Consider the following 17,463-nt stretch of genomic DNA (forward strand, 5'->3'; position numbering starts at 1 on the left):
GACGACGACGACATTTTGACGTCAGCCTCCGTTTGACAAACTCATACCAAATGAAACTGGACAATCAGCTTTGGCAATTAAAGACCGCTAGGAATTGAGTGGAGGAACTGTCTATGAAGGAAGTAAAAAATGTTGGAGCAGTCAAGATAAGTGTAAATGTCTCAATTTCCACTTAAGATCAATGCTGAAATATACAGGAAATATACGAGACCTCAACTCTATTTCTCTGTCTTCTTAAAAACATTCTTGAAAAAGCAAAATTCTCTTGCAAAAGCGAAGAAAGTTTAATTTTTATAAACTCATATAAACCCATGGTTAACTATTTAAAGAAAACCCTTTGTATTGCTTCCATATCTGCAGAACTTGGGAATTACCTTTCAACTCATTCTATAACAATATTTACTTAGCTGTTGTTTTTTTTTGCACTAAATTATCTTAGGACTGTTTATCATATTTGCAGAAGATATATATTCTGTAAGTAACTTTTCTCTCTTATCGAAGGTTCCGTTAAAGAAAGACTGCAGCGACTCGATTGGATCGTCAGTTCTGTTCATCGTTTTGCCTTTAGCCTCAAAAAGATGGTTTAGATTAGATTTGCTTTTGGTTTTCGCAGCACGTCTTTGACCCAACAGCATTTGCTGGCGATTTGTATCTATAAATATTTAACTATTGCCAGTCCACGTACTTAACTCTTTCAGCGAAAACAGAAAGCAGCTCACCTAATCTCTCCGCCTACCCTCTCTCTCTATCGCTCTATCGCTATTTCGCTCTTTATCTTTATTGCTCTCTCTCTGAAGTGGCTTTCCAACGATTACTGCTGAATGACACGAAACTGGGCAGTTGAGGCGCTTTAGCCCCTGATATTATTGCTATGATAATGATGATGATGATGATAATGATTATGGCTTAGGTGGGCGGGATACTTCTAGATCCATTGAGAAATGTGTGCTAGTCGTCAGTCGTCAGTCGTCCGACTTATTGGTCGTTAACGGTTTAAGAAATCATTGCCATTACAATTACGTTTACAAATCTCATTTAACGGTTCAGCGCAATGCCAAAAAATTGGGGTCGAATGCAAATGCCGGGATTTATTTTTAGAGCTTACGCGACGCGAAGCAAATTGACAACAATTAAAATACAAACAAAATTAACATTCGACAAAGACTTTGCAAATGAGTCACTTTCTTCAAGAAGCCACCCACCACAGAGTGTGCGTGTGTGTGTGAGTGTGTGTGTCAAGTGTAAATTATGTTAATTGGAAAGCAATTTATGGCATACATTGAGTAATTACGTAGCGGCGGCAACTCATTAAATAACAGTTAAGTCCACACGCGGCAAATGAAAGTGAAATTGCGTCAAGCGGTGAAAAGAATCGATTCGACTTCCAATCGAATCATAGTCGATTGAGTGAAAGCGCCCGCCCACTTGTCCAATTCAATTAAGTTTCCCAGAGCTGGCGCCTTAATTGAAAATCATCTCAAGAGCTGAGCATGCAAATCAAATCCCAATTGATTTATATTAGTTTTAAGGGGCGGCTTGGCCCCTTAAAGTCCCCACTCGAGCGACCAGAACTGGGCGCCATTTAGTGCTGGAAAGGATGTGGAAAATGGCAAATGGAAAATGGAAAATGGGAAACGGAGCTGGCAGCCAATTGCACTGACCGAAAATGTCAAATCGATTGTTTATTGCCTTTGTGCACATGTCATAAGTTTTATATGGAGGTCACCCTCACACCCGACACTCCACACCCCACCCACAGAGTCTGATGTCCACGTAGTAGCCTGTCGCCCCTTCCCCCCTCCCACGACCCTTTCTCAGCTGCACGTGTTGTATTTGCTATTGAGTCGATTTATGTGACTTTTTGTATTGCCCATTTGAGCGTTTCATTCACGATCTCTCGTAAAACACGTAATTTCTGTTTTTATTTGCTTATAGAGATCGAGCTCGTATTTGATTTTCAGCAAATATTGTCAATAGTAAATTGAATGAGTCGATTGAACTTTGAAGCTATTCTAGGCGTGATGTTGACTGTATAATTCAAACTGGCTAAAGGTTTACAATAAACACCTGCACATGCATATATACATACATGCAGTGCTCAATACATGTGTACAGCTTTGTGCTTGATTGACTGATTGATTATCGATCTTTTAATTTAAACTAAAGTGTAAATAAAGTTATTTGTACCAGGCAATGATAAACAAGCAGATCGGGGAAGTAATTTGTGTTTATATTATTCATATTGGTTTATGGTTAATAATTTGTACTAAACACTTTTAATAAGCAAGACCTAAAGCAACATTTAACATAAATTAAAGTCTAAATAAATTTATTTATGTAAAATTGTACTGACTGATGGACTGAATGATAATGCACTGACCAATTCAAATAATGAATTATTTATTTATGTATAATCCTATACTGTATCATAATTAATGATTGACTAACTGACTGATGCACTAGCCAAACAAAAATTTTTCATTGAAAACATATTATTCGACTATTTCTATTTATTCAACAATACATGTATGCCTGTGTATTTTCTTTAAAATCAATATTTGCAGCTCGTCGACTTTTTTACGATTGTAAGCTCAAAACCCATTGCAGCTTGAAGCGGCTGACCGCTGGCGAATACTGACCTATCCCAATCACTTTGCGCTCGACTTGAGCATATCAAATGCAATTTTTGTAATACATGCATGCATATACTTTGTCGTATGACATGGAAATGCATTTATCCGGCATATCTCGACCTGGGGCCAGCCGGTACACGCACATGAGTAAAGCCCAGCGACAAGGCGATTAATGTAATTGAGTACATACTCTCAGCTATGTTTGTGTGTGTGTGTGTGTGATGTAATGCGAAACTGCAAAGCAAAGTACAGCTGCACAATAGATTTACACCAAGATACAGCCACCCACACACCTCCACACACACATGCACACACACATGCACGCAAGAGCAGTGTGAAAGTCTGCGTAACTTGGCATATTAAGCCAGTCTCCAGGCAAGAAAGACATGGCCCGTGCGATAACACAAACATTTCATGCGATTAAAAATTTAAAGCAGATTTGCCTGACAGACACGAAGCGAGATGCACAGAGACGTCGAGCGAGGATAGACGAATGGCCAGAGAGTTGCCTTCTGGAGGAGCTTCTGCAGCTTAGCGACTTGGCATCGCATGCTCAGCACAGATAATGTTGGGGCTCAGCTGCTGACTAATTGACTTTTGAGGGTGGAGCTACAGTGAGCAGAGCTGCATGGACTTGATGTAAACTGTTTTAGATGTGAAAGAAAAGAGAGTCAAAAACTTATTGAATTACCAATTCTCTATATATACTATCTAAATGTATTATTGAATTGAAGCCCAACATATTATTGATCATTCTCCCTCAATATGAATATATCAATAGCATATTTATCAAAAATTAGTTGATAAATATATAAATTAGATAAATAAACACAACAGAGTTTTACAGCAGAACTGCAATAAATCTATATAATAATGGAATTGAATAAATATAAATACTAACAATTACTATATAAATAATAATTAATTAGTGATAATCTTACAATATACAAAATACACATTCGAGTCGCAAATATAATTAAACATCATCAGATAATGCACAAGTATACATAGTAAGTATTATTAGCGAAATTGGATTTTCGATAACTTCGCATTATCACATAATACACACGTGTACATACATATGTAGAAAGTTTTAGCGATAAAAGAGTTTTCTTAGGTCGAGAAATCATATTATTGTTATAAATACACCATTATCCCAGTAATAGCTAGTAATAAAAATTATAAACATAATGAAAATTTATTTGGCCCATAGTCTTAACATTTATCGATAGTTCTGTTCCTCTATAAACGGAATAAATATAGTCAATATATTGTAATAATGCTCAACCTTTTCTATAGTAATTATAATATTTTTTCCGTTTATATATTTAATGAAAGAGTGCATTTCCTTACTTATGCTACATACTTCGCTCTGTATGCTGTGTGCTTCGTCCCACTGTATGCTGGATGGCTGACTGACTGACTGTATTACTCGTTCGGACGCCGGGCTACAAGCATTACTTTGTGCAGACTGAACATCAGGTATAATATGCATGCCGCAATTACCCTCTATCTCTTCTCCTGCACTATCTCTCCCTCTCTTGCTGTAACTCGCTGTCTCTTTTGCGCTGTGAAAAACTGTTAAATGTTTTTAAATGTGAGAAAATAAAAGTGGAAAACTTGCTGCACTGGCTACCAGTTACCAGCTACCAGCTATCAGCTAGTTGGACCCCCTGGCACAATTTGCAGCTCCTTCATCGCCTCTCTCTCTCTCTCTCTCTCTCTCTCTCTCTCTCTCTCTCTCTCTCTCTCTTTATCTCTGGCACACTCTGTGCCTCAGTTTCTCTGTTAGTTAGTGTGGATTTTGGGTCTAGTTAAAAGTTTTGCAGAGAAACATGGGAGTGATTAAATCGTCGTATATGGACTCCTCGTAATACTCGTGTGAATTGCATGGCCGCAGCTGCAGTTCAATGCCCCCGTCTCTAGAGAACAGCTTCGAGTGATAAACATTGAACATATAGTAATATATCGCAGGCGAATGCATACATATGTATGTGCAGATATCGTCCCCGTTGTATAGATGCGAGATTGTATACTCAAACAGAACAGAACGACATATTGGCAATGGGCTTATTGAGACAAAAGCCGTGTAAAATTACAGATTAATTGTTATTGCCGTGGCATATGCAAATATAAATAAAGTAAAAAGCAAAAACAAACAAGAGGCAAAAAGACAGAAAGAGAGAGAAAGAGAGTGAGGGAGAGAAAGAGAGACAATGGAAAACAATGCGGAAAATTTGCTTAAGCCACAGGCCATTGCATTGCATGGCATTTTCACTTTCCTGCTTTATGGCCAGGCAGGTTGTGACTGCTTTTTATTTCCCACACGCTTTCCTCACTGCAATCTCAACCTTTTTCCCCCTTTTCCCCCTTCCCCCTATGAAAGCTGACCATGTACATTTGTTGATATTCAGCCAAGGCTCATGGTCTTTGTATCATTTGTGGACTTTTGCTGGCTGAGGTTGAGGATTAAACAGAGATGAGGAGAAGAAGCGGAGAAGTTTGCCAAGTGCATGAGCAAACTCAAACGCCTCGCTCTATGATACACACATCCGCTCTAGATATTAGCCGAGAATATTATTATTTCAATGTGACCCACTTGTGATGCATTGAATGGAAGAGCCAACCCCACTTCAGATATGGAAGCCCACTCCAACAGCCACTTGTTAGCCGAGAGAGGATGTTTGAGCAAGTGCTCTCAATGGCTGTGCATTAGTTGTAAATCGTATCTCTCGCTCGAGTTAGATTCGACTATACTTCCACGCTAAATGACCCAATTAACTGGAGACCTTCTGATAATGAAAGCGAGCACTTAATTTACAACTGTAGGACGCGTATCTCGTGCAGGAAATGCAACGCCAAATAGATGGAAGAGATTCTCCAAATTCAACTGTTCCAGAGAGACAATAACAATTGAGGCTAGTTGAAATCTGACTTTATTATAAAGAAAATGAAAGAAACTTGTTGAGATTATTGACAGATCCCTTGTTGATTTCTTGCTGAAATTGACAGAAAAGCTTAAGATCTAATGGTAAAGCCAGACCTATTAGAAGAATAGAAAGATAAATATTTTACTACTTTTCATCTCATTTTCACATGTAAGATAAACTCCTGTAAACTTATGTAGTCTCGTTTATGAATATACACATATTATTCAAAATGTATTTCGATTTAATTTGAATTATTTTTCTCCATCATAAACGCAGCGATTTGCATTGTCTGCGAGTGAATGAAATTGGTTTGATTATGCTAATAAATGACATCGATTAAGACACCTGGCGCAAGCCGTACAGAAACTATAGAAACTGGAGCTGTAAAGTGAAACCTATCTACATCAAATAATTTAAATCGCACCCTAATCTACATTTTCTGATGAAGCAGAAAAAAAATCTGCGAACACACGCACACACTGGAGTGATCGATGCACGACTTTCACTTTTGGCCAAACAAAGTCAAAAAGTGGCATTAAGTGGTTCAATGCTAAAAGTTTAACTGTCAATTACAATTAAAATGAACACATGCCACGCCCCCTCCAAAAAGTATATATACGTAAATGCAGATTGATGCCATTGCCATTGCGAATGGGAATGCAAATGCCTTTTTCCAGTTGTTGAATGAAAAACTCGTTTTCCATGTCAATTTTCATTTCGCTTTTAGCGAGAGCTACCCTCCCCTTGCGCCTTGGCGCCCTCTAAAGAAAAACCCTTCGCCTAGCAAATGGTTGCAATTGCAATTCCTATTACTTAGTGGGAGGGTTTTTGGTGGAGGGTTAGAGGGCCAGTCAAAGATACATACGAGCGACACAATTCTCTTGCCAAAAAATCAGGACAACAATAACAATGGAACAGGAACCAAGCAGCAGCAGCAGCAGGCGGTGGGGGGTTTAGGGGGGCTTCGGGTGCAGAAGGGTTTATGAGGACAGCCACCGACAGACTGAAATGTTGGAGAGTAAATAAAAAGGTTGAAAGAGCGAAGGAGAGAGAGAGAGAGAGAGCGACAAAATACGTACCGCGCCTGCGCCAGTTTCTTCTCTCTCTCGGGACTCCTGAGGCGCCGTTGAGAGCCAAGCGCCAAAATACACTAGCGAAGAGGCATTTCAGCTAAAGGATAGAGAATGTGAAAGCATACAGATGGAAGGGTACCATGAAATTTCGGCATTAATATAAAATGGGAAAATTCTGAATGTATATTAGAAATTAGAGACTCTCTCCACTCCAATCCATTTCCACTCTCATATATCCCTTTCTTTTATCCCTAAGCGGTAGCTTATATTCGACCGATCTCTGCATCTTCTTACACATGGATACCAAACACTTTAGATCGGTTATATCGATGTTCCTTAAATTTTATCAACACAAATTCATCTAGTTTAATGTTGGTTATTCTCTAAAAATATATGCTTATTTATATTAAAATAAAATAAACATTAAATAAAATATAATAAATATATACAACTTTATGCCATCTTTTGCTAGCAGATGATTATTATAACTAACCTACAGAATAAATAATGTATCTTTATCAAATTTAGAAAATGTGGTTTTGCCACAATATTATATTGATATATGAAAACGCAGTAGACTCTAAGCTCTAATTTAGAGTATTTCAGCTTCGACAAGTGAACTATATTTAGAATCCTTCCATCGTTCTGTTGAATTTTTCTTAGTGCCCGCGCCCTTTGTTGTTGCTAGCTGAATTCCGCTTTTCGCTGATGGCAATGACTCCTCAATGCAGTCAACGCGGTGCCAAGGGGTTAGCCAGGAGCCGAGGGAAGAGGGAGAAGCTTTGGCGCCGGCTTGCATTAACTGCACTTGATAAACGCGATTTGTGAGGCGCGCGCGTTAATTTGTCTTCAGCTGCTGTTCTGTGATTCGCTTAATTAAAAGCCAAATCCCAATTTACCAAGAGCTGCTGCTGCTGCTACTGTTGTTGTTGCTGCTGTAGCATCAGCAGCTGTATCCTTCAGGACCTAGACTCACTCGAGTGGCCTTAGAATGGCAGGGGCGGAGGCGGAGGGGTCGCTTCGTTTGCCGTTAGTCGCGTGCGTTTTTATTGATTTTTCCCGCAATGCGATGAGAAATGGCCTCTTGTTATGTTCCTGCTCGTTGCTGTTGCTGTTGCTGTTGCTGCTGTTGCTGGTAAACTAAAGTGTGTGCGTGTTGTGTATTCATAAAGTTCCTGATCCTGTGACTGCAGTGAGTGCGAGCGAGAGGCAGGCAGAGACAAAGAGAGAGGCAGAGCGGGAGAGGGTTAATGGGAAGACCCTCCAAGCTGCCAACTTAGTTAGTTATGTGGGTTAGTCACAGGCTCTTCAACTGCACCAATTACTCGATGCCAGCCACAGGATTTCGAACTCCATTGTTATGCGCCTTTAAAAGCTGGCATGCCCCCCTGCAGCGGCTTAGCACAGAACAAAGGCAGGAACAAAGGATTTTTATGGGCATGTGAAATGAAAGTGAATCGAAAGGGGTTCAGGCAATGACACTGGCTTAGCCAATGCAAATATTTCACTGAAAGATTACACGAACTTAATGAAAAACTGCGAGATATGAATAAATTAAAGCCGGCTTTAATAACCATTTAAGGAAAATGCATATGATGATTGAGTTGTTTGATAATTATGTTTAATTTAGTGTAAAATGTAGTACTTAAACATTTTAATTTAGCATATGCTTCAGTTATTGTAGATGAAAAACCATGTAAATTTCATTTAAATAATTTATTACTTATTTACTTACTTATTTGCCTATTTCCTGTTTGAATTTACTTTAAAAATTCTAATCAACACTAAATCAATACTTAATTAATTTCGACAAGCTGTGCCCACACGCTAATCATCAATCAGTCAGTCAGTCAATCAATAATTATCATTTACCTTCATAACGAGAAATACATTTTTTATTTTTTACGAAAGGCAATTTTTCTTTATCTCTAATATCGCTCCCTTTCTCGTTATGTTTACCTCGTTCTTTTTTTGTTCTCTCTATAGCTCTTCATTAACACAAATTCGAAATGCCGTCGAATGGCACAAATATCAAACAGTTCCGTCTTATCAACCTGATTCCCTTCAAATACAACCGGCGCAATTATCGACTCGTATATATATATTTGTATACCACAGTTTGCGCGATGTTTCCTGCTGTGAATGTAAAAGTTGTTTCGGAAACTGTGGTATAACGGTAACTGTGATGAAGGTCAGTTATAACTCACCTTAGAAATTCATCTGCTCGTTAGCATAAAACTTAATTGAAATGAAATTTATATCAAATTGTTATTGTTGTTTCTCGTTTTTGCGTCTGCCAGCGAGATTTTGTTGTTGTAGTTGTAGTTGTGGTTGCTACTGTTGTTGTTATTGTTGTTGTTGCACCAACAGCTGTTTTGTGCCACACACAGATACACACACTCACATTGAAACGGACACACACACGCGCAGAGCGAGAGAGAGAGAGAGAGAACGAGAGACAAACGCTACCGAGCACAAAACATAAATAAACAACAAATATAATTTTATTTTATTTATTTTGTATATTAAAAAAACGTCGCGTATTTGCTTGAGTATTTTAATATTTTTACCTATTCTTTTTTTAAATTTTTCTTTCTTTTTTTTATTTATTAAAAGCTGTTTTTTAATTTTCTTGGCGCATTTTTGCAATCAATTTTTTTGTACATATTTATACTGCTGTTTTGTTGTTGTTGTCGTTGTTGTGCACACGCGATTGGAATTTCGGTATTTTTGGTGTGGAAAGTGCGTTGCGAGTATCTACGAGATACTTTTCGGCTAGCAGTTGGCTTTAGTTGTTCATCATAGGAAAACTCAACGCAACTGCCCTGGTGCACCCATAGCATTTGTTAATATTCCATTCAACAGAAATAAACAACGATTCACAGTCCAAAATACAGACACGCAGCGACAGAGCGACGGAGCGTAGCGGCAGCAGCGCCAACCGAATTGTTATCCAACTCGTTGCAGACACGAAAAGCAACTGAATTCACGGCTCACACAACCCAAACTGAGAGCTCGACGGACTCGCAGCGAACTCAAACGTCGCGAGTCGAGAGTCGAGAGTCGCGCCGCCTCGTACTGCGAATGTCGAGTGCCGAACGTCGGACGTGGAACGCAGGCGCCGCACAGATACTGCGAGAGCAGTACAGTAGCCACTTGCTAAGTGCGACAACGCGTTGCAACGGTGTTGGATTTAAGGCAATGCAAGTGAAGATCTCATAGATTGCTATTCGAATAATTGACTCTGTCTGAGTCCGTTAGTAAAGAGTAAAGAGTCCGTTAAGTCTGGCTTAAAACTGAACAAATAAAACTGGAAACACAGCGAATATATTTTTAGGTAAGCATATGCAGCTATATAAAAAGACAGCATAGGTAGGTAGTTTAATTTTTGGATCAACCATTTATCATTCATTTTGATTTGCTCAGTAGAAGATCTTACATTTAAATGCTATGATAATGTGTTATTCTGTATCTCAAAGATATATCCTTCAAAAGGAGTATATGAAAGCTTTTATTTCAAAACAAAGTTTCATACAGTTTCGTATAGTTAAGATTGATAAATAATATATATTTCTCATTAAATAGCATTACCATGGCAGTTGTGTACTCTCTCCTCAGTTAATGTAGATAACATATGTATGTATAGCAACATCTACAAATCTCATAGATGTATATTGTTGTTAAATACATAGAATATGATATTTGATACTAAGTATTTTGCATTTTTAACAGAAAATATATTGTCAATTATAAAAAATTGATTCATTAAATAACAAAAGATAACAATTAAATTTAAATCTATATATATAAAAGAAAGTTGTGTAAAAGTGAAGACCGCTTATAACTTGATTTGGGCTGAACCAATTTTCATGGTTTTTGATTTGTTGGATTTGTCTCCGCAACGAGTTTAGTATAGGGTCTTAAAAATACTGAAAAAATTTGCCGAATACTTGAAAAACGCGGTTTTTTCCCCAAATGTTCAAATTTTTTTTATACCCAGTAGGCTTGGTAACAGTGACAGTTTTGACAATAGTGTAGAAGTAAATAAACAAATGTAGTCAGTCAGTCTACGGTCTCCTGACCTCGAGCAGACTGACTATTCAAAAAAAAAAAAAAAAAAAAAAAAAAAAAAAATTTTCAAATCAAAAGGAAAAATATTTCAAATCAAAAATCTGCAAAAAATCAAAAGATTAAAACCTGACTGTTCAAAAAATAAATAAAAAATTAAAAATTCGAAATTAAAAAAAAAAAAGGTAATTATTAAAAAGTGTATTTTTGGCTTTTTATATTTTCGGACTTTTAAACTTTATAAATATTTCAAATCAAAAATCTGCAAAAATTAAAAAAAAAATCAAAAGATTAAAACCTAACAATCAAAAATAAATAAAAAATTCAAAATTCAAAATTCGAAATTAGAAAAAAAAAGTTAATTATTAAAAATTGTATTTTTGGACTTTTACAAAAGCTAAATATCTCGAAAGTTCAGGTATTTGTTTGTCTCAAACATAAATTTGTGTAAATTATTTATATTTATATTTCTCGATTGTTTTATATGGTTTTGTGCGAGGGCAGTATTACTATTAATAAAAATGCCGCGTCCTAGAAGATCTAATCTTTCCCGGCGGACCCATAATGCAATTAGGCAACGGAATAGCGCGAGTCAATTATCTGACGAAGAGCGAGAAATCGCCCGAGAAAGGCTCCGCGTTAGTACCCAGGGAAGAAGGGCCTTAATTCGTGCTTCTCAAAGAGAGGCAGCCCGTGAAATGGCAATAAGAAATGGTTCAAGGATTGATTTGAATCGAGCAGCGTTTCGATATGATTGCACCATTGATTACAGCTTGAATCGTTTAGTTTGCATTGGTCCAATGGACGTTGTTTGCTAGCATTGTGGCGCATTGAAGTTTGCTGGTGAAACGCCCGGTTTGTGCTGCCTTAGTGGTAAAGTGACATTGCCATTAGCGGTCACCATAGCCATTGCGTTCCCTGCTTTATGGCGAAACACTAGAATCACGACATTTTCTAGCGAACACTCAAAAATACAATGCCTGTTTCCAAATGACATAATTTGGGGCGGAAAATATTGGAGACGGATATTTAAGGTAATTTACGTTAAAAATTTTATTTTCTATGACTGCCAAAAAAAAATTTTGAATAATGTAGTTTGTTAGATTTCTGTAAATAGTGTTTGTAAATATAACTATAACTATGGCTTTGAATTTAAAGATTCAAGGCCAGATTTGCCATCGCATTGGATCATTGCAACCTATTGAAGATGCACAGCAAAAATTCTTGCAAATATACTTCATGGGCAATATGGAAGAACAACTTGACCGGCGTCAAGAAATGAACACAGCTATGAAAAGAGCAATTCTCCATGATTTGCATGCTTAGAAATTTAAACCAACCAAAACTGTGCAATGGAACGCGTTTGGTGATAAGAAAACTGATGAGCAATGTGATTCACGCGTTGATACTCAAAGGAAAATTTAAAGATGAGGAAGTTCTTATTCCTAGGATTCCGATGAGCTCAACAGATATGCCCTTTGAATTTAAACGAATTCAATTCCCGCTTCGTCTTGCCTTCGCCATGACGATCAACAAGTCACAGGGCCAATCTTTGACTATTTGTGGCCTCAATCTAGAAAATGCGTGTTTTTCTCATGGTCAATTGTACGTGGCATGCTCACGTGTTGGCAAACGATCCGCATTATTTGTTCTTGCACCCGACCAAAAAACGAAGAATGTCGTTTACAACAAGGTGCTTGAATGAAAATCCGATTAATAAATTTATCAGTGTATCCCAGCCTGAACAACATAGCTTTCAACAATTTTTTACCTAGAAATAATATAGAGGGCAATGCAACGTTTGCCAGGCCAGCTAGTACTAAAATATATTGCGAAGAAACAAATTTAAAGAAAATTATATTAGTTAAGTTATATAATAAGCCAAGTACTAAATATTTGAAACGATTTAAATGATATATACTTGCGTAATATTTAATAGTACCACAATTGGGGTAAATAAAAATTCCACATCTATGAAGTTTGACTGTGGTGCATTTGAGAGAACGAGAAGGTATGCGTAACACAGGTGGACAGAGAGACAAGGAGGGAGAGAGAGAGAGTGCGAAATAGAGAGAAGTGGAGTGAGAGTGAAAGAAAGAGAGGCAGAGAGAAGATTTCGTATGGTGGACTTAGTGCGGTTTGTTTTAATTTTAGTTTCCATGTTTGTTTCAATTTGCATCTGTTTCAGTTTCTGTTTCAGTTTCAGTTTCTGTTTCCGACTCAGTTTTGGACTCCGCGGCTCGGTCTGCCTTTGGGTCTCGGCTTCTGTTTGTCGTCTTTGGCTGTATTGTGTCTGCATATGGGGCTTAGGCTTAGTTATTTTTAGCGCCACTCGATTTGGTCTTCGGGACGGTGGTGCGGCGTGGTGCAATGCGTGTGGTGGCCGCGTGTCACATGCCGGCGCGCATTGTCCACATTTCGCTGTCGCCGCTGACGCCAAAGTCGAGCAATGTGACCGCTTCCCTCTGCCTCTCTCTCCCCCCATCTGGGTCTGTCTCTGCCTCAGCAAGGGCTGCTAATTGCAGGTGCTACTCAACAGGCAGGTGCTACTCAATGGGGGCAGGAGTGTCGCGGTTGCAATTAGTGCAACTAATTAATAATATAGCCTGCTAAGTGGAGGCAGCCACCACTTGCACCCACCTATCGATCAATGCAAGACACCTGTGCAAACATCTGTGTGGCTGTCTGAGTGTGTGCGTTTATGTCTCGCACTGATTGGATATTAATTTATGCATATCGATACGTGAGCTAGTTGCTTGCCAGTAGGTCAGCAGCTAAGGCCTAATCAGACCAAAGCCCTATTTGCATGCAGCAGATAATCTCTGCTGTGAAATGCATTTCACAGGTTTTCACCGAGAATAATCTACAATTCAATTAATTTCCGTTGATAGAGCCCTCTTAATTACAATGCACTCGAACATCAACAAATTTTCAAAGCTAAATCAAAATAGCGGTCAAGGGCCAAGCGTTAGCCAGAGCGGAAATTCTATTTTCAAAGAAAACTTGTTCATGTTTTTCTTGAATAACATATAAATTAATAACGAAGACAATTAGAGCATTTAAAATATAGATAAACAGCTGAAAAAGTATTAAGTAAGTTACTAAATAGATGTAAATATAAATCATAAAAAATATATAAAATAAAAATGTAACAGAGTCTGCCAGGGGAAAATTCTATTTGCAAAAAAAAAAGTTTGTAAATAATTTAAAATTTCTTAAGTGAGAGCTTACATAGAAAAAGAAACCAGTAAAACAAAAGAATGAATGAGTTTATAAACAGATGTAAAGATTTAGCTAAAATCAAACCATCAATATTTGAAAGTAAAATAAATTAAAATTATAATAATAATATGTACTGCAACGTATATTCCGATTTATTATTCTAAAATTATAATATATTTTATTATTTGACTATAAAAAAGTATAATATAAATTTTATTAAGTGCATAATTTCAAAAATATACAATTTTAAAAATAGTTGTATCTTCTAAAAAATTTAGTAAAATAGATATGCTCTCTTTTGTCATAGTCATGAAGGCGAACAGTTTTTCTATATATAAATTTGTATGCTATAACTACAAAGTCTGATAAGAGATATCTATATCTCGCCTTTTAGCTCATCATCTGTTATTTTATGCATTCAGGGCTAAGCTAATTTTATATATGCATTCATAAGATAATATATAGGTACATATAAGCAAATACTGTCCCTAGGGCAAGAGCGAGCAGCGAGCAGCACACATCATCAAACTCTGAAGCCGAATGAATCTGCGAAAGAGCACGGCGTGACGCAATTGCCAGACGAAAGTCTCAATCATAAAGTATTGTCTATATTTTCAGCCGAAAATCAGAGAGAAGCAACAAATGCCGCAGCACGAGTATCTAGTATAATATATATGCTAATGCAAATGAGAATGCAACTGCAAATATGCAGCTGATATGATACGGCGTTTGAGTTAATGAGCCGTTGACTGGCTGCGCGGCGGGTTCAATGCCCACAGCTGAGTCAAAAGTATGCATAGAATAGCGCCGAGCGGTAGGTAGAGCATTCCATAGCCAAACTGTGGCGTGCAGATGTTGTGCACCCTGAGAATGACTGACTGGCAAATACCCTGGAGTTGGTAGCAAGAAGGTTAGGTCATCAATAATTGATGATTATTTGCCCCTACAAATATTTTTTATTGAAAGCACTTATAATTTGCGAATATTGAGAAAACATTAATTATTGATGGCTATTTAAAGGAGTAGATAGTTAAAAAAGTTTTCATTTCATTCAACGTGTTTACTTAATTAATTATATTACTTTAATTTTAAAGACTTGAAAATTATCTATTAGGGATTAAAACAAATTTTCAATATAATATTTTTATTTGTCTTAAAATCCATTTCATTCAAGAGAATGGTGGCTATTAGGTAAACCAAAACATTTCATATATAGCCTATAAGTATCTATGAGTTCTATTCATAATTAGATTATACGAATGCTCAATTTAAAAATAACAAGTAAGAAGGCTCCATTCGAGACTGCTCGACTAAGAAATACCCTGAACCCTCCAAGCTGATATTCTAATCATTCTGGACTTATTTTATACACAACACTTATTTATATACAAAATTTTTGAATCCATTAACTTTATATACAACGCAAATTTGAAGTCTCCAGGTCTGAAAGTGTTCAAATTAGGCTGAAAAAACAATGTCAATTTTTCGATTATTCTCGATAAAAAAGTTATCGGATGAGTTATCGAAAAAATATGATAAACTTGTACTGCCTATGGTATACACGAGTATGCATGCCAAATTTCAGCTCTCTAGCTCTTATATCTTCTGAGATCCTGTTGCTCATACGGACGGACGGACGGACGGACGGACAGGGCTATATCGACTCAGCTCGTCGTCCTGATTAAGAATATATATACTTTATGGGGTCTGCGATGATTCCTTCTGCCTGTTATATTTCACAAAACCATTATACCCTGATTTCCCATTTTCAATGGGTTCAGGGTATTATAAAATAATTGATCTCAAACTCAAGTTAGACCCATAAAGAGTCCACTTAAAATATAAATTTAAAATATTCCATCTCCTCACATAGAGACAAGTACTATATACTACCCTCTATCAGAGATGTACGCACAGGGTGTGCGCAGCGACAGGCAGCCGACGACGACGACGAGAAACAAAGGCAAAGGCCAGGCAACTGGCCATGACTGACACCCTGGCAAGAGGTAGCCAATGATCCTGATGCCCGTGCTGATGATGATGCGGCCAGCAGAGAATCGGACAGACTGACGCCTGGCCGTGCGTCGCTCTGTCTAGCGGTCCATCTGTCGGCATGTCGAAGCGTGGCAGGAGAAATCACATGCAATACAAATTAAGCAAATGTTTGATGAAATTTGACTACTACTGGGAATGGGAATCGGAGTCAGAGATGGAGGCCTGTATCTGCACCTGCGGCAACTGACAACTGGCAACAGGCAGCGGACAACCACAGCAACCAGATAAACTCTTGGCCATACAGATGCAGATATGTTTGCGGCATCTGCAGCGACCAGCATGAATTTTGCTGTCGTTTGGCCAAACCAGATGCAATTGAAGGCCGGTTAGAGAGGGGCGGAAAGAAAGGCAGAGGAGAGAAGGAGGGAGAGCGAGGGAGCTATGCAAATACAAATGCAGTTATGTGCATATCCCATATGAATGGTTCAGCCAGTCGAGCTGCCCTTTTGTTGTTCATTTTTAACGTGTGCAGCAGAGGTCGATACGGCACAGGTCAAATCCGTTTCAACTGCTCCCCACACTCACTGGGCTGACACCCCTTCCACAATTTGGCAAGTGCAATGCATGGCAATGTATAGTGAGTTATAACTGCTACAACAAAGAATCGCTTAAACCTTTAAGGAACGAATACAATCGACAATTGCCAGGTTGAAACTCTTAATGCCATGCAATAGACTTCTAGATATTTCAGTTGCTGCTATTATAATTTTAAATCTATTTTTATTATCAGCTTTCATCAATGAGTGTGTCCAATAAATAATTTTACACCTTTTTTGTTATTTAAATTGATTTGCTGTTTAAAATCTTTTTGAATTTCAAATCGATCCGCAAAACTTAACTCATGGTTACTTGACAAAAAGATAGTTGCTACAGCACGGTTGGTGTACACGCTAAAAAATACCAGTCTTAACGAAAAACATGCTTAACGTTAATTAGTCAGTTCACAAACGACATTTTAACGAACCGCGCACTGATACACAGTACTTACTCTATGCTTAACGAAGGCTACGAATTTATCAAAGTTCCACACCACCAAAAAGTGTTGCCTGCACTGTGCATAGCGAAAATCCGCATATCTTTCCTAAATTAGTAATTAATATTTGAATGCTTTAATTCACTTAGTACAAGGCCGTGTTTAAAATATTTCATTACAATCCCTTAGATGTGTACAATTGAATAAACGAAAAAACACTGGCGTTATTACAAGTCACCAGTTAAACGAAATGACTCATGATTTAGCAGAGTAACTCACCCGCATATGCAAGACACAAACCGTCGTAGCTCGCATATCGCCTGCCGCCACAGCTTATCGAGCCAAACGATAACAAAATATGTTAGTACACATTCAAATACACTTTTGAATATAAATAAAACTTAATTTTGTATAACTATGCGAAATTTCAAATTTCACTTTAAATAACAAGACTGGCAATCACTATTTAATGATTAATCTCATTTAACTTTTTATTTAATAACCTTTAC

The 17,463-nt window shown here is 37.6% G+C and overlaps 1 protein-coding gene and 1 long non-coding RNA gene across 5 annotated transcripts in view; one reads left to right on the plus strand and one right to left on the minus strand.

Moving 5' to 3' along the window:
* gol (ring finger protein goliath) overlaps window positions 1–9,676 on the minus strand; it is a 39,299-nt gene extending 29,623 nt beyond the window's left edge. Inside the window, exons 1-2 of one of the 3 annotated variants that reach the window (XM_089469374.1) lie at window positions 8,844–9,676; window positions 8,372–8,772 (exon numbers count right to left, since the gene is read on the minus strand). The gene's annotated coding sequence lies outside the window, so the exon portion shown is untranslated. The remainder of the gene's footprint in view (window positions 1–8,371; window positions 8,773–8,843) is intronic. The other 2 variants (XM_018012759.2, XM_018012758.2) reach the window with 2 other exon arrangements.
* A 1,072-nt stretch (window positions 9,677–10,748) lies between these two features.
* On the plus strand, window positions 10,749–13,190 carry LOC149268826 (uncharacterized). Of its 2 annotated transcripts, none has more exons than XR_016270398.1 (4): window positions 10,749–10,889; window positions 11,209–11,738; window positions 11,863–12,841; window positions 12,905–13,190. It is a non-coding gene; the product is annotated as an uncharacterized LOC149268826 (long non-coding RNA). The 2 variants fall into 2 exon arrangements; XR_016270397.1 differs by lacking the exon at window positions 10,749–10,889 and adding an exon at window positions 10,982–11,122 and having other exon boundaries at window positions 12,905–13,187.
* The last annotated feature ends 4,273 nt before the right edge of the window (window positions 13,191–17,463 follow it).

This window comes from Drosophila arizonae, chromosome 5, assembly GCF_054131065.1.
Source record: "Drosophila arizonae isolate 15081-1271.41 chromosome 5, UAZ_ARI_1.0, whole genome shotgun sequence".
NCBI classification, from domain to species: Eukaryota; Metazoa; Arthropoda; class Insecta; order Diptera; family Drosophilidae; genus Drosophila; species Drosophila arizonae.